This window comes from Hibiscus syriacus, unplaced genomic scaffold (assembly GCF_006381635.1).
Source record: "Hibiscus syriacus cultivar Baekdansim isolate YM2019G1 unplaced genomic scaffold, ASM638163v2 tig00111014_pilon, whole genome shotgun sequence".
In the NCBI taxonomy this organism is placed as follows: domain Eukaryota; kingdom Viridiplantae; phylum Streptophyta; class Magnoliopsida; order Malvales; family Malvaceae; genus Hibiscus; species Hibiscus syriacus.
Genome location: NW_024062954.1, coordinates 133,234 through 150,978, shown reverse-complemented (window position 1 = coordinate 150,978; position 17,745 = coordinate 133,234). Strand labels below are relative to the sequence as shown.

The 17,745-nt window shown below is 34.4% G+C and overlaps 1 pseudogene; it reads left to right on the top strand.

Moving 5' to 3' along the window:
• Positions 1–1,981: 1,981 nt before the first annotated feature.
• On the top strand, positions 1,982–16,338 carry LOC120150162 (annotated as a pseudogene).
• The last annotated feature ends 1,407 nt before the right edge of the window (positions 16,339–17,745 follow it).

Here is a 17,745-nt window from a genome sequence, read left to right as displayed (position 1 = left end):
AAAAATAATATTTAAAAAGTACTTGATATGAAATTCTATTGATTTTTTTGAATAATTTCTATATAGGGAGAAAGGGAGTAATTTTTGCTGGTATTGAACCCACAACTTAAAGAAAAAATGAGGTATAATTTGAGAGGATTCAACCACTTGCTCTATAGATTGTTGATAAATTTTATTAAAAATAAAAAATATAGATTGCCATTTTATTTAATATTTAATATTTAATATATTAATCCTCAAATGAAAAGACCATAATACCCAAATAATTTTGTTGCCCTTAATTACCATAAAAATAAATATAACGTATAATTTTAGCCAAATACATCCTCTCAAAATGTCAAAAATGTCTTTTACAGCCTGTAATTGCAATTAAAGTGCGATAATACCCATCCTAATAATCCATATTATCATGTTCCCCATAGTAATTACGTCACTTCATAAACCGAATAAAACCCGGCGGTTCATGTTAATTTTTATTTTATATTTTTTGCACGGCATCGGTTATTTTCTTCGCTACTTTCCTTCCCCGCCCCGGCCCACCACCGTCTCTCCGGCTCTGGGTCTGACGGAACTTCAACGTGCTTGAAGGGAGCTCAGATCCCTTAATTCTTGGTAATTTGCTTCTACCTATCTTGTACATTTTTTAAACGTTTTGACATTCCAGTTATTTGATTCTAGTGCCGAAGAATGCTGGAAATGAGGTTTTGATTTTAACTTCCATGAGTTTTTATTTGTGGATTGTTTCTTTCTGTATGAAATTTTGTGTTTATATCAAGAATTTTTTACTTAGATATGCTTTGGTTTAATTTTTGGTACATTGTTTGCTTGTCAGCTTGATAGTTATTTTTTTAGGGTTGATAATTAGGTCATTTCGTATTTGTTTTGTTTGTTAAAATATTCATATATGTGAGTGTATGCCTTTGTTTCGTGTGCTTGGAGTGAAATTTGATTCAAAGTTATTGATCAGTTTAAGGAACATGTATGAAAACCTTTAGTTTATGGTTGTTTGATGGTAGATATGTGAGTGGAAATGTCTTTTGCATTAAGTTTCAGCATCTAGGGTAATTTTTAGCTTCAATCCTGTCATTCTCTTCCCCCTTTTGTAGATTCTGTACAGTATGGTGACTGGATATTTTGATAAAAGTTTCAAGATCTATGAACGTCGATTTGACGATATGAGCTAATCTGTGTCGTTGGATGTTGTTATGATGCATGTTTTCCTTCTTTCTTCTGTGTATTTAATTGCTGTTCTGAGTTTATTTACTGTGCCATTATCCAATCAGGTATTTTGGGGGTGTCTTGTCACTTTTGGATTAAACTACATGCTGGTTTATCGACTCAAAAATTTTCTTGTTGTGATCTGAGCTATTTTCTGTATTGACCATTTCCTTTGTCTTCCTGTTTATCATACAGTGTTTCTTGTGTTACGTATAGGTGGCTGTGCTAATTGCACAAACTTATGCAATCATGATCCATTGAGAGACATACACTTACGAAGTATGCTCTCTGCATTTTCGTTTCACGTGCATGCCTATTTTATGCATGAAACGCTTTTAATTAAATGAACACCGAGACAAGGAACATGATCGGTTGTTTATTTTTTCTTTGTTGATAGAAATTGGAGGTCTCATTAAAAACTCCCTTCGTATTCGTTCACATACTAAGAAGTATGTTAACGAACATTGGAAGGAAGAAAAGAGTACCTCATAGTTTATTAATAATAATACCCAATACAAAAGACAACACGGAAAATCCTCCTATGGTGATCTACACCATTACGACAAACACCTTAAACTCATATATCCTCATCCTAAGCCACAGTCGAATAACCTTAATTCTAATTACACCTCCAGCAATTGGATTAAAAACAACGCAAAAGAACATAATACAAAGGAAAAGCAACACCTGCAATCATTTAAACTAAATCAAAGCCACAATTGGAGAGACGAGATCTAATGAGATTCATCTTCTTCAGGAGCCCAAGAGTTTGGTTTGAATGAAGGCTCTATCTCGTGCACCATGATCTTGAAATCTATGTTGTGGAAATTCAGTCTTTGCGTTGTGAAAAGTGCTGATGCCTTGGATAAAACAATGTTGGCATTCTGTTACTCTTTAATTTATGTTTTTTGTTTGTTCAAATTTATAGATATGGAACATACAAATGGTTCTTCGTAATTGGTTTTACTACCCCTTTACCATTTTTAATGATTAAAATCACAGAGAAAACTCCTGTCAAGCCTGTGGAGAGACTGAGAATCTCTTGAGTTGTGCTACATGTACTTATGCATATCATCCAAAGTGCTTACTTCCTCCATTGAAAGCTCCTCCTCTTCATGACAACTGGAGATGCCCTGAATGCGTATGATTAAATAGTGCTTTCTGATATTGTTACTACCTCTATATATTGGATTTCTGTGAACCGTTCACAGCAGCTTAGGGTTACCTTTTTTTGCTTGCAGGTTAGCCCTCTGAATGATATTGACAAGATACTGGATTGTGAAATGCGTCCTACTGTGGCTGATGATAATGATGCTTCCAATACGGGTTCAAAGCAAACTTTTGTGAAACAGTATCTTGTTAAGTGGAAGGGGTTATCTTATTTGCATTGCACTTGGTAATTTTCAGATTAATTATGTTTATAATATTGTTTATAGTGAACATTAACTATATATCTACATGGTGATGTTAGGGTACCTGAGAAGGAGTTCCTAAAAGCTTTCAAGTCCAATCCTCGTTTAAGGACTAAGGTGAACAACTTCCATCGACAAATGGCATCAAAGAATAGCTCTGAAGATGACTTTGTTGCCATTAGACCTGAGTGGACTACAGTTGATCAAATTCTTTTTTTTTTTTGATAAAAGTTGGAGGCCTCATTAAAAACCTCCCTAATGGTCGTCTATTTCCTGAAGGAAAAAGACAACCAGCGGAAAGAGGAAAAGAGTACCTCAATTTATTAATATAGATGAATTACAAAAAGTTTAGGAATTACACCAGGAACATAATATTTCAAAGAAACACTAGGCACAAACCTAAAACATAACCCTTACAAATCACCCAATCCCCTCCTTTGCTAATTGATCGAATTCTTGCTTGCAGGTTCACTTATCTAATAACATTTTCTTATGTATACAGCCATATGCATGTTATACATGTATATCGTAGTTCTTTTTCCTTGATTTTGGTCATCTGATTTCAATAATCATCTTCATGCACAATTGCACATTATCATCTGAATTCTGGATATTTATTTACTTTACTGTTTGTGAATCTGGTTGGTGTTTTTGTGCCATGTTTTAAGCTTTATTTCTGGTTCAGTAGCTAATGTACCATATGAATGTTTGTTATGGGTACTGATTTATTCAGGGGAGATGAGGATGAGAAGGAATACCTTGTTAAGTATAAAGAACTTCCTTACGATGAATGTTATTGGGAGGTCGAATCAGACATATCTGCATTTCAACCTGAAATTGAGAGATTTAATAAAATTAGGTCCAGATCTCGTAAATCTGATAGTCAGCAAAAAGGCAGCCTTCGAGATGCTGTTGAGTGCAAGAAAAAATCAAAGGAATTTCAGCAGTGTGAACATAGTCCCGAGTTTCTTTCTGGAGGTAGATCTATTTCTTTTTCCCTGCAATCTTGCACTTGTCTGAGTATGCTCGCACATAGTCTGTCATTATTAATTGCTAAAATCATTTAAATGGAATTCTAGGCACATTGCACCCTTACCAGCTTGAAGGGTTGAACTTCTTGTGTTTTTCTTGGTCCAAACAAACACATGTAATTCTTGCTGATGAAATAGGCCTTGGTAAGTCCTATTTGCAAGCGGGTATTTTTTTTGAAGGAATTTGAGTTGCTTATGTCTTATATAATATGTTGCAAATGCTTTGTCTTTTATGCTTGCAGGTAAAACGATCCAGAGTATTGCTTTTTTAGCATCTCTTTTTTGAAGAGAAGATTGCTCCTCATTTGGTAGTAGCACCACTTTCAACATTATGGAACTGGGAACGGGAGTTTGCAACATGGGCTTCCCAAATGAATGTTGTATGTACATGAAAAATATAAAATTACCAGTTACAATTCCCTACATATGCTATTTTAATCGAGAATTCTATGATGCAGGTTATGTATGTAGGTTCTGCCCAAGCTCGTGCAGTAATAAGGGAGTATGAATTTTATCATCCTAAAAAGGGTCATAAGTGTAGATGCTCGTTTTTGTCCTAGGTCCAATACAAGACTCAAAGTGGATTGCAGGACTAAAATAAGTATGACAGTTTGTAATACCCAGTGAATAACCAAGTCAGATTATTTTTGGAGCCACGTAAGAAGCAATGAGGCAAACGGTTATGGAAAAAGAGAGTAAAAACTGAAGAAAACAGTTTGTAAGTGGGGGCACGACTTGAAGAGCAGTTTTTGGGAAGAGTTAAACTAAAGGGAGGGTCAGTTGTTAAGGGGAAACTAACAGCCATTGACAAGGGAGGGGAAGAAAAACAATCAACGACAGCGAAACCAAAAACAATCCAAAAAAAATAGAAATCACCATTCTAAAAATCAAGAAAAAAGACTTACCTCTTGAATCCAGAAGCCTTGGTCGTCTTCTCTAGGAACTCACGACCCGTGAGAAGGTAAATCCTTCATTTTTTTTGTTATTTTCCAGTCATGCATGCTGGTTTTAAACCTTATTTGATGGGTTTTAAGTAGGTCTCGGTCGGGATTGTCCTCGGATATAGGGGTTCTTGTTATTTTCTCGTCGAAACTTAGGGAGAAGGAAACCTACAGTGGACGTAGGTTTGGTTTTTGAGGGGTCTCGAGGGTTCGATTAGAGCCTAGGCGTTGGGGCTTTGGTTTAGCGGTTGAGAGGCTAGTTGTCGGGGAAGTTTGGAGGTGGCAGTCGTGGTGGTTGCCATGGTCGTCTAGGGTTTGAAGGATGAAGAAGGTGAGGTTGGGGAAAAAACCAGAGAAAAGCGGCGAGGGGGGGAGTTGTCTGGCTTAGGGGTTGAGAGAAGAAGTAAATTAGAATCATATGTCAAAACGCCGTCGTTTCAGTCGATACTTTCCTAGTTTTTATTTCTGACCCAGTATTATGCGCGCATTCCATTTCGGTCCCCAAAATCAGGCATTTCGAGCTTTGTTGTTATTTTAATACTGTCTCTTAATTTTAAGCGTTTTATATCTTAGCCCATAATCATGTTAGAGCTTTTTTTTCACTGGTTTTACATTGGTTATGTAATTTACGGAACTTTCATTTTGGTCCTTGAACGAATCTTTTGTGCCTTCTTAATTTGGTCTTCACATTTATGAACAGTTTTCATGTTAGTCCTGAAATGTTTTTATGTTTTATTTATGAAATGTAATTTGTAATTTGGTTGTTTGACAATTTAGTCACTTAGCATGCTTTCTTAATTTAATGGTTAATTCCTACTTTACATGCTTAGTTTAATTTTATTTTATTATGGTCCTTCATGGTAATTTTGAATGTGAAGTCGAGTTATTAATAGCATGTTTTATTGTATATATTGTTTTATTCTAATGTATGTTAATGTCGTAAATACATATGATTTTTTTTATTTATTTATAAGAGTTAGAAGTTTGTTTGAGTGCAGGGCATATTTTAATTAATTTTGTTTTTGCATGACATTATTTTGCATAATATGCATGATAGCTTCATTTGCATAACTCGACCGTATTCATAATTGGATTAAGGGTAATATATTTTTAATTTAAAATTATTGAAGTGGGCAGTCATAACTGATTTGAGGTCCGCTTTTAATGATTTTAAAATAAAAGTGTATCCCGAAAGTGAAACAAAAAATTGATTTGTCATCTAAAATTCGGGAACGAGAGAAAAAGAAATGTTCGTTTATTTAAATATATCGAGAAAAGGTTGTTATATCTTTAAGATCCGGTCTCGATATTTGTAAATAATCGAACATTCTTTATCTTTCTAAAATGACTTGGTAATTTTAATTTAATTCGTTTGAGTGTTCTTGAATGTTTTAAATTTACATTTTTGTTTTATGGGATCAAAATTCAAATTAACTTCGAATTTGTAAAGTTCATTGCAAAAACGTTAATTAATCGATTAGGTACCGATTTAGGGCGTTGTGGGGGTGCTAATCCTTCCCCACACGTAACCGACTCCCGAACTCGGATTTTGGTAACGCAGATCTCAATTTGTTGTTTTAATAAAAATTAATTTTTATTTAAAATAACAAACATTTTTGGGTGCCCAATCACACCCTAATCAAAGATTGGTGGCGACTCTTTGAACTATATTTTTTCGATCATAAAGGAAATTTGATTTTTTTTGAAACGAAAGGTTTTTAAATCGTATTTGTTTTTAAATTAAAAATCAATTGAAAGAGATAAATTAAAAATTAATGTGGTTTTTTTAATCTCACCTTTTTTCACATTTAAGAAAAAATCGTTTCGACAATAAGAAGATAAAAAAAAGAAGAAAGAAATCTGACCAAATTGTTAGTGAAAGAAAACTAGATAGGATGAATTTTGATGTTCTTCTAACGTCATATGAGATGATTAACTTGGACACAGCATCGTTGAAGCCAATAAAATGGGAGTGCATGGTATATCTTGGTGCTCATTGAGTCTATTTGGTGGTTTTTTTAGTGAGTTTTTGCTCATACATGATTCACTGTGTAGATCGTTGATGAAGGACATCGGCTCAAGAATAAAGACTCAAAATTGTTTCTTTCATTGAAACAGTATACCAGTTACCACCGCACTCTTTTGACTGGAACTCCTCTTCAGGTTTGTTCTTTGTTTTGGTATTACATTAGAGATCACAAAAGTTATCACAAATAACATTAAAATTTGTTCAATAAGTCACGAACATGTTTTCCCTCAGCAGCACAATTATTTGCATGTTATTCCTTTCATATCATGTTTTGCTATATATCTTTTTATGTCTCAATATGAATGCTGCTTTCCTAGCCTTTTATTTATCTCTTCTACTTACCTAAAAGCCAGTAAACTCCTATGAGAAAATTTTCGAATTTAAAAGTTTGATGTTAAGAAATAAAGTCAGGCTGCATTATTTCTCTTTTGTAAGTAAGAGTTCCTAACCATTGAACTTAAAATATGTCTGCAGCACCTTGTATTTATTTCTAAATAAAGTGAAAGCTTGTTTACAAATAAAAAGGTTTATATTAAGCAGTTCTTTGAATGACTTTGTTTCTGTTTATATTCTCCTGGCCCATCAATTCTCTCCTAAGGATGCAAGAAGCTTACTAAGTTTGTTCTATTTTGGGTTTTTCGTTGCTGGTTCTTAACCTTTTATGATTATTTCTGTTTGTCTTTGTTTTGTGTTTTTCTCTCTCTCTTTTTTGTGATTATCTCAGAATTTACACACACTCATTTTAATATATTTATGATATTTTTTATTTATGACTTACTCGTGGACATTTGTTTGATTCTAGAACAATCTGGATGAACTTTTCATGCTAATGCACTTTCTTGATGCTGGAAAGGTTAGTATCAATTTAGTTATATGGAATATGGATTTTTATTAACGTAAAGTTCCTGGAAGATTTTAAAGTTTCTTGAGCATTTTCGAAAGCATTTTTTTGGTTCACCTATATGTAGTTCGGAAGTTTAGAAGAGTTCCAGGAGGAGTTTAAGGATATTAATCTGGAGGAGCAGATTTCAAGGATTCATACAATGTTGTCCCCACATCTCCTAACTACTTAGCTGAATTAGTTTTTTCCTGGATTAGATATCTCTAATCAATGTGGTTATGGAGTTGCGGAAGCTATGTTGTCATCCTTATATGTTGGAAGGTGTTGAACCAGTTATCGAAGATGCAAATGAAGCTCACAAGTAAACTTATATGCAAGCTTTTTTGCTAAAATTTCTTTTTATTATCATAATGTTTTTCATTTTTCTTCATCTTAATCTACTATTGAAACTATTCTTCTGAAATTTGTACTGAACCAGTAAATGTCTGCTTCTACCTTTTCTTTATGGCTTTTTACAGACTGCTCCTGGAATCTTCTGGGAAATTGCAACTGTTGGAAAAAATGATGATAAAGTTTAAAGAGCAGGGACATAGAGTTCTTATATATTCACAATTCCAGCATATGTTGGACTTATTGGAGGATTACTGTACTTACAAGGTAATATTTGCATTAGCATGAAGATTTTATGGTTAAATTGTTGTTTCACTGAAAAATTAGGAAGTTTTACTTATTATTGGTGCCCCTTATGTATTTTTCAGAACTGGCAATATGAACGTATAGATGGAAAGGTTGTTGGAGCTGAGAGGCAGATACGCATAGATCGGTTTAATGCCAAAAATTCTTCCCGGTTTTGCTTTTTGCTTTCTACTAGAGCTGGTGGCTTGGGTATAAATCTCGCGACTGCAGATACAGTTATCATTTATGATAGGTCAAACAATTACCCTCTTATATATCCTTTCTGTTTTCTGTTTCTGCTTTTTTATTCTTTTAATTTTTTCTTGTAGTGGGGGGTTATATTGATTGAATTGCATTCTTCCATAATTGTTGATCGGTTTAGTTTTATGCTTTATTTCATTTATGTAGGGTAAATCTTGACTGCTAGGTAAAATTAACTTGTCTAGGAATTGGGATTAGAGCATAAAGTAACAGTAAGAAAGTGTTTTCATAGATGATGGATAAAGACAGACTGCGAAGATGGAAGGACTTGATTCTCAAATTTAATGTAAAAGTCGTAGCAACTCAGTAAGTTGTATATTGTGTTCTGGACGCAACCCGAATGATCAAGAAGCACAAACCTGATATTGCCTTTACAGTACCATGTGACAGAATATTAGGTTTCTCATATTGCAGAGCGAATGGTATAAAGGTTACAATATCACGAACTATTGCCCGTTTGCTGATGTAATGTTGAAACCTTTTTTTGGTGACTTTCAGTTTGTTTATTTGTTTGTGTAATATTTTAAGGTTTAGGTATATTGCATGCTCCCTTTGGTTTCGTTCAATTGAAAAGTGAAAATATGGGTCCTGCCTCTACAGTGATTGGAATCCTCATGCTGATTTACAAGCAATGGCTAGAGCTCATCAAGAAGCACAAACCTGATATTGCCTTTTCAGTACCATGTGTCAGAATATTAGGTTTCTCATATTGTAGAGCGAATGGTATGAAGGTTACAATATCACGAACTATTGCCCGTTTGCTGATGTGATGTTGAAACCTTTTTTTGGTGACTTTCAGTTTGTTTATTTGTTTGTGTAATATTTTAAGGTTTAGGTATATTACATGCTCCCTTTGGTTTCGTTCAATTGAAAAGTGAAAATATGGGTCCTGTCTCTACAGTGATTGGAATCCTCATACTGATTTACAAGCAATGGCTAGAGCTCATCGACTTGGCCAAACGAATAAGGTCCAAGTTGATTCCTTGATTTATTTAAGGCAACCCATTCTCTCTCTCTCTCTTCCTGTTTTCTTATGAAGAGTATTTTCTGTGTTATAGGTGATGATTTATCGGCTCATAACTCGAGGATCCATTGAAGAAAGGATGATGCAGATGACTAAGAAGAAAATGGTTTTGGAGCATCTTGTTGTTGGGAGGCTGAAGGCTCAAAATATTAATCAGGTACTTCTGATTTATGATATAGCAGTTTATAAAAGGATTCAGAGATTAACTAATTCACGGGTTAGTTATGATGTTATAATGATTACATGGCTCAAGAAGGACCTAACTTACCTAGCTTTAAATAGTATTTTTCATATATTATTGAAATAAATCTCAAAACTACATAAAATCTGATCCAATGTGCAATGTAATATGGGAACTTTGATTTGGTGCAATGTGAACAATGACTAAATCTAACTATTTTCATGTTGTGTAAGTATTTTTTGGTATGCAATAAATTAACTTAAAATTGTACCATGTCGGTATTGTGTTAGTAGCATGTCAAATCAAAATTAATGTTTCATGTATACAATTGCACAAATCAAAATTCCTGTATTATATTGCCCATTGGATTGAAGTTCGTGTGTAGTTTTGGGATTTATCCTTATATTATTATGCTGGAATAAAATGGTTTTTAGAAAAAAAATAGAACCCTTAAATAAATAGATTGCTGGAGAATGACAACACTGTTGGGTTTGATATGAAAGTAGATTGTCATTTGGGATATCCCAACCAATTATGGAAACACATTTGTCCTTGCTAATTGTCTATGTGGTGTAAATAAACCGGTATAGTGTTGTGACTTCTTGAAATTCCAACCGTCTATTTCTCTTGCACATTCTATTGAATGGAAGTTTATGCTCGAAGGAACTATTTGCTGATGAAAACAATGAAGCAGTAAAGTCCCGCCAAATTCATTATGCTGCTGCTGCTATTGATAGGTAATCCATTATTCACTATTGTTTCTACATCTTGATTGATAATGGCCTCTGCCAGTTTAAAGTTAATTTCTCGGTTTTATTTTCCCCTTTGATAGATTACTTGATCGTGAACAAGTTGGCGATGAAGAGGCTTCAGTGGATGATGAAGAGGAAGATGGATTTTTGAAGGCTTTCAAGGTTTTATTAATTTTTATGTCTTAACTTCTTCTGTGTTATTCTTTTACTGGATGATGAACTAATATGGCTTGCAATTATTCACTTCTTGAATTACCAATTTTAGGCTTGACACAAATATGACCTGATACATGTTAATTGATTTTCTTCCCCGGAATTCTCATCATTAAAATTCCAAATTTAGCATATTTAAAGTAAGCTTTTTTTTTTTGGAAGAAAGAGTTCTTATTTGTGTGCATCCTTGGCATATTGGTTTGATTTTTCTTTTTTTGAGTGCCAAAATCTAGTGATTATGGCATTTTGTTAAGCATAATATCTCGACTAATAGAATATTCAGTGCAGTGATAGTTTACTGGGCTCTTGAGGGTTTCAGTGGTGGATTTGTCATTTGAGTGATGAGACTTGCCTATTAATTGTCCCAGATATTTTACTTTGGGAATTAATCAGCACCTTATCATAGTCTGTGCCATTACCATATATGTAAGGCTGTTTATTTCTACATGGGTCCAGTTATTTTAGGGCAGCCATCTGTCAAAATTTCATTGCTCTTTTCAAAGGTTTGATTTCTTAATTACAGGCAACTGCAGCATGTAACGCCATAGCCTGTGCCATATATTTAAGGCTCTTTATTTCTCCATGGGTCCAAATATGTTAGAGCAACTATCTATCAATATTTGCGTTACATAATGCTCTTGCCTGTATTTGAGAAATCAAACATTTTAAAAGAGCTATAGAGTTTTCAAGGTCAGTTACATGAATTGGTGGTTTAATGAAATCTGTTCCAATGGAAAAATTGGAGCTGACATTATCATTGGGTCGTTTTGTTGATTCTTTGTAGACAGTTCATTGATAAGAAATGGGTGGGTACGCATGGTTTGGATGTATTTGGGATGTAGCATATCAACTTTTGGCCATTTTCAATGAATGACATTCAAAACAGTGGTAGGTATAAGTCTGAAATGGTAAAGTTGAGCAAGTCTGACCTATCATTATTCATTTGGCTTTCTTGGACTGCCAAATACAGAACTTTACCATGTATACCGCTGTCAATATATGTTTAGTCTTGCAAGTTTGTTGAATCACGCAGTCTCTCCTTTTTAGACTCACTTTCAGATTTCAGTGCCTTTCGGTTTACTAAAGAAAAAGAACTACTGGTGTTTGCTGCAGGTAGCTAATTTTGAATACAAGGAAGAAGAAGCTGTTGCAGAGGAAGAAACTCAAAAATTGACCACGGAGAATAGCAATACCATGAACAATTCTGAAAGAGCAAGTTACTGGGAATAGTTGTTACGAGACAAATACGAAGTTCAAAAAGTTGAGGAGTTCAATGCTCTAGGAAAAGGAAAGAGAAGCCGTAAGCATGTATGTATATGCCATAATGGCATAGCTCAAAATTTGATTGAGTCAGGAATTGATTTATTTGAGGTGTCTCAGGAGTTGACTTAGCTCCACTCTGGTTATTGATTTTTTGTTAGTAATGTTGTTGCGGTACTTATTGATTTCCTAGCGTTATCTTGGGAAGATTTATTTATTTATTTTGCTAAGACTACTACCCTCTAAATTTCTATAGACGGTCTCTGTCGAGGATGATGACCTTGCTGGTTTGTAAGCTCTGATGGCGAGGACGATAATTTTGAAGCTGAACTGACTGATGGTGATACAACTTCATCTGGAACTCAATCTGGTAGAAGGCCTTACAGGAAGAGAAACCGCGGTATGTTTTGTCTGTCCTCAATGATGGCCATTATTTATTCATATGGTACTTATAATTTCTCCAAATTCTAATCATTGCAGTGGATAGTACTGAGCCAATTCCTCTAATGGAAGGTGAAGGAAAGTCATTTAGGGTGCTTGGTTTCAATCAGAGTCAGAGGGCTGCATTTGTTCAGATTTTGATGAGGTCAGTCTTTCCATTATTATTTTGCGTTATTTAATGGAGATAATTTCCTCTCTGTCCCTTTCTTTATGTGGATGAATGTATTACTTTCCTCTAATATTCCAAGCATCATCGTGTTATTTTGATCGTGATTATTTTATTGCATCAGGTTTGGGGTTGGGGACTATGACTGGAAGGAGTTTGCACCTCGTTTGAAACAGAAGTCTTATGAAGAAATAAGAGAGTATGCAGAGTGGCTTTTTCTTCTTATTTGTTATTTTCTTGCTAGATATGTATATTATAGACGTTTTAAAAATTTAATGGTTAAGTTTTAGTTTCTTGTTATTTTTTAATGGATTTGAATGATCTGTGTGCATATGTCATTTGAGTTTGTTTAACATGCGGTTTAGGAGCTTTTAATTTCCTGCCACTTGGTGTGCTGTACAATTGGTGGTTTTTTTAATTCATGCTAGCATGAATGCAGTTTATGCTTTCTTGATCTCCTTCTCTTCTAATGCTTGGTTTAAGAACATTTGATCAGTTTTTTAAGTCCATTATTGCAATTTGCTTGTGCAGATTTCTTTCTCCAGCTATACTTCTCGTATTGCATGTTGAGAGCATAAGAATAGAAAGTAGTCATTTATGGTTCCTTTTTTCTCTATCTTATTTTCAGATATTGGTTTCTTTTCTTGACGCATATTGCTGAAGATTTAACCGACTCTCCAACATTTTCAGGTTATTGATCAATGTTGCAGGGCATTATTTTTTTTCCTTTTTGTTTTAGTACTTTACCTTCAATTTTTGGTTTCTTCCCTTGGTGTTTGACATTTGATCTGCAATATATACATTTGGCTGTAGATGGTGTTCCCAAACAAGGTCTCAAAATTCCAGTTGTACTAGTGAGGATATCTGTTCTTATTTTACTAAGTAGGAAGGTAAGCTTGCCAGTTTGTATTATTGGAGCTTGATTCTGCTTGGACCGAAAATTGGTTTACATAATCTTAATTTTAAACTATCCTTGTGCGTTTCTGAAGGATACTTCAGAGTTGGTGTTTTGTGCAACCAAAACAATATGGGATATCTGTTCTTGTTATATCTATGTTTGAAATAACAGGTTAAGACTGTCTCAGAACAGCCTGGCACCCCTCTTTTTACCAATGATATTATCATGCGCCATCCAGCATTAAAGGGTGGGAAATTTTGGAAAGAGGAACATGATTTATTCTTACTGAGTGCTGTTCTAAAGTACGCATCTCTGATGTTCTTGGACATACACTGAATGGCTGCACTTATTTTTCATATGTTTTTTGTTTTTTTTATTGAAGTTATTGAAATATTAGTCTGGGTTATCAGAAAATTGATGCTTTTGACTCAATATTTTTCAAAGGTGTTTCTAATAGTGGAGATGCATTTTTGAAGCTGTATCCTTCTCTGTAATAAATGCCTGTTGACAAATTGTGGCCTGTTTTTTGTACTCTTGAAGTCTAGTGAAAGTGGGTGCTTTGATGCCTATGACACTACTCAAATTATAGCCAAAGATAACTGTTTTATTACAATATTACTCCAACCTAGTTGATATTGGAGTTTGGTGGGATATGCTCCAACCATAGTGACCTCTCTGTATGGTGTCTGCTTTGCATGCTGTTTATTACAGGATTTTCTTAGATGTGAAGAAAAGTAAAGCATGTGACCAACATTAACTTCAGATATGTTTATTTTTGCATGCTAAGCTATATTGGCACCTTCATTTCTTTGGTTAGCTTGCTGGGACTAGTCTGTTATATTTCATTGCTAGATGCTTCTGCATTTTTATTTAACCTTTGGCGTACCAAGGTAATCAAAGGCATCTGTTGAAATCTTTGGGTAGCAATTTGCGTAAATTTATGATAGCCTTGATCGACAATCAATTTTATGTGTTATATAGTATACTCTTGCTTTATCTACTGTAATGCAATTTGTATGCAGCTATGAGCGGATTGGAATTGGCCATATGAATATTTTTTCACTTATTTCCTTATTTGATTGTTAGGCATGGGTATGGAAGATGGAAGGCTATTGTTGATGATAAAGACTTGAGGATTCAGGAGGTCATTTGTCAAGAGTTGAATCTTCCCTTTATAAATCTTCCTGTTCCGGGGCAAGCTGGTTCTCAAGTGCAGTATGTCGTTAATGCAAGTAATGCGGAATCTAGTGGAAACCAGACTCGGGGAAATGACTCTGGGAATGGCATAGGAGGTGAAATAGGCCAGGGAGTTGCTGATCCTGTGAACCAAACACAATTGTACCCGGATTCTTCCATTTTGTATCATTTTAGAGATATGCAGAGAAGGCAGGTTGAATATGTCAAGAAAAGGGTGCTTCTTTTGGAAAAAGGGATCACTGCTGAGTTTGCGAAAGAACAGATGGTAAGTTCAATTACATCTAACCGGAGTTGTGATGTTGGCTAAGGTGTTGTTCTATGAATTATAAATGGGCATTGTCTGGCCGAGATATAATACCTGGTTGGAAGTTATGGCCTGGGCAATTACTACGAGCTTTAAGCTTTTAGTGCATTATAGTTTTGGACTTAGTTTTAATAAGATGAGAGAAAGGTATATCATATTGCATTCAAGGACATCCATGGGAGACTTGTTATTGATTACACCATTTCTTTTTCACTCGGAAATGTACCGAGACATTCAAACGATTTTGTTTGGTGCCTTGACGTATGTTTTCTTATAATAATATGAACCAAGGACTAATTCCAGCTTTTACTCCAGTAGACAATCCATAGTTTACTATCTTGTAGACGATCCATTTGGTCGTGTCCAATTGTTGGTTGTTCCGACGATCTTCTAGTTTCTTGTACCATGCTTTCAGGTTTCATGTTAAATATGTTATGAACTTTAAGATACTTGCTGACTTACTGCTCGCTTTCGTCCATAATTTTGCTCGTAGAGGGAATTAAATGCAAATGAGGTGCCAAGTGAAGAACCACAGATTGGACAAAGGGTTGCTGACATGCCAAGTTCAAACGCAAGAGAGATTCCTTCCAGAGTGATTGACCAGTTACCTTCAAATAGATGCAATTGGTAAGCTGTAATTTCTTTTAAGCATTAAACCAGTTGAGAAATTATTACCTACGGACAATATATCAGACACCATTCTCATATGTAGTAGTACCATTGTCATACACAAGACACGTTAAATTCATGATGGTGTCTGAATAAGAGTGATTAGATATTAGACGGCCTATCACCCTCCTGTCACCTTTATATGCTTTATTTATGTTGGTTAAAGAGTTTGTTCCTTGTGTTTTCGATTTACTGTTCCCAAGTATGCTTTGGTTATGACAAAAATTATCCTGGTGCAGCATCAGGGCATTTCCTCAACATTACAGTAAGGTACTTGATTGTGTTTGAAGGGACTCGAATTTGCTATAAGATCAAATGGATAGAATGTTGCAATTTATCCGGCATCTTAGAAATGGAAATTTGTAGCAAGTGAGGTCTGAGGATCATGTTTTGATTTTCTTTCCCCGATTCATTTGCAGATGTGCAAGATCTTGGAGGACAATCCTGATGAGAATCAATCAAGCCTTGATTGGAAGAAATTTATGGGGACATAAGGCAGACTCTTTCACCCGTAGTTGGCACAGGTGCAGGTTCAGAGAGCACTGCTGTTAGGTCCACTTCACCGCCTAACCAACAGTCTGCCGATGGGGCAGAAGTTGAGATGGAGGACACACCGAACGATTCAGAAGCAATGAAACCAGCTACCGCAAATGACGATGTGATGATGGAAGAAGCTGGGAATGAAGGTCATGTTGGATGATTAAAAAGCATTGCTGCAGAGAGGAGCCTAAACTATCATTGATCTTTATTTAATGATCCTGTTAGACTCTGGCTGGCATTACTAATCCAATCTAGGAAACCCACAGGATATAGCTTAATTAGTCACAGTTGTTAGGTTTAGCTTTACAGACATTTCAAGAGATCTTACTCATTGCTGAACTGATGATTATATGATCTCATTTCATGTTCCTTTTCATTTATCATAATTATAAATAATCTTTCAAGCAAACCCACTTCTTCTAATTATTTATTCCATATCCAACAGGAGATAGTTTTTTTTTTTTAATCAAAGAATGTTTGAAGTTAAAACAGTCAAGCCTATTCAAGTTTACATGTCAAACCTATGTGGCTTTTGATGTTTGGGTCTTATAGTGTAAACAAAATGGTGATGGCTTAGGCTTTAATTAGGGCTTTGAGGATGTACATATATTTTACATATACAAAACTTCCTAAATGATTAAAGAATATATAACTTTCATCAATGTCCTCCCCTAAATCTAACTTTCTTAAAAATCATCTATAAAGTAACATGCTATATTCTTCACTTTATCCATGCAGTGCTCGTTACACTGCTGTCCTCCCTACGTGTAAAACTTGCAAGCTATACCCATTTTATTAGTATTAGAATTGTATTTATCTTCTTTTTCGATGCGGATGTAGGTTAAAAAGATAAACTATATTACATATTATCTCTTTTAAGTATGATTAATTTTGTGCTTATTTTGTATGTCAATTACTCTTCATGCACCTATAAACATAGGCAGAAACATATGGTGAGTAGGAGTGTCAAATGTGTCAGTTCACACTCCCAAACTTTTTTAAGTGATAAAAAATGTATATAAAAATATTAAAAATAAATTCATTAACACTCCAATTTTAAATATATATATATATTAAAAATAGTAATACTATTTTAAAAGAATATTGAGATTAATTTTAAAAAATAATCGACACCCCTTAAAAAATTAACATTAATCATTTGTCCCCACTCATATGGGGGAAAACCGTTTTTATATTTTTTATACATTTTTATATCATAATTTAATTTTTTTATTTTGGTCATTGCCTATAAATTAATATATATATATATATATTATACAAATATGTGAATTGATAGATCTAATTTAGGAAATAATGTGGAAAACTGACTACCCTTTCATCTATGTCTTGTCTTTCTAACAAAATTTAGAAGAAAAAAAAGAGTAGGACCTATACCATGTGCATGTATGTTACCAAATCACATGATCGACCATGTGGAGAGGAAATGGTGAACATGAACAAAAGTGGCAATGACATGCAAATGCATTGCACCATTAACCTAAAATTCTATATTTAATTTTAAAAATTAGGGTTTTTTCATGTTTCCAGATATGGTTGGCCTTTTCCGGTGGTGTAGGCCACCAACCTTTTGTTCTACACTCCTACATCAAAAAACAAAAGTGGTTATCCTTTTGGATTACTCGATTCAACGTATCAATTAAAAAAACATGATAAATTCCTCATTACGAAGAC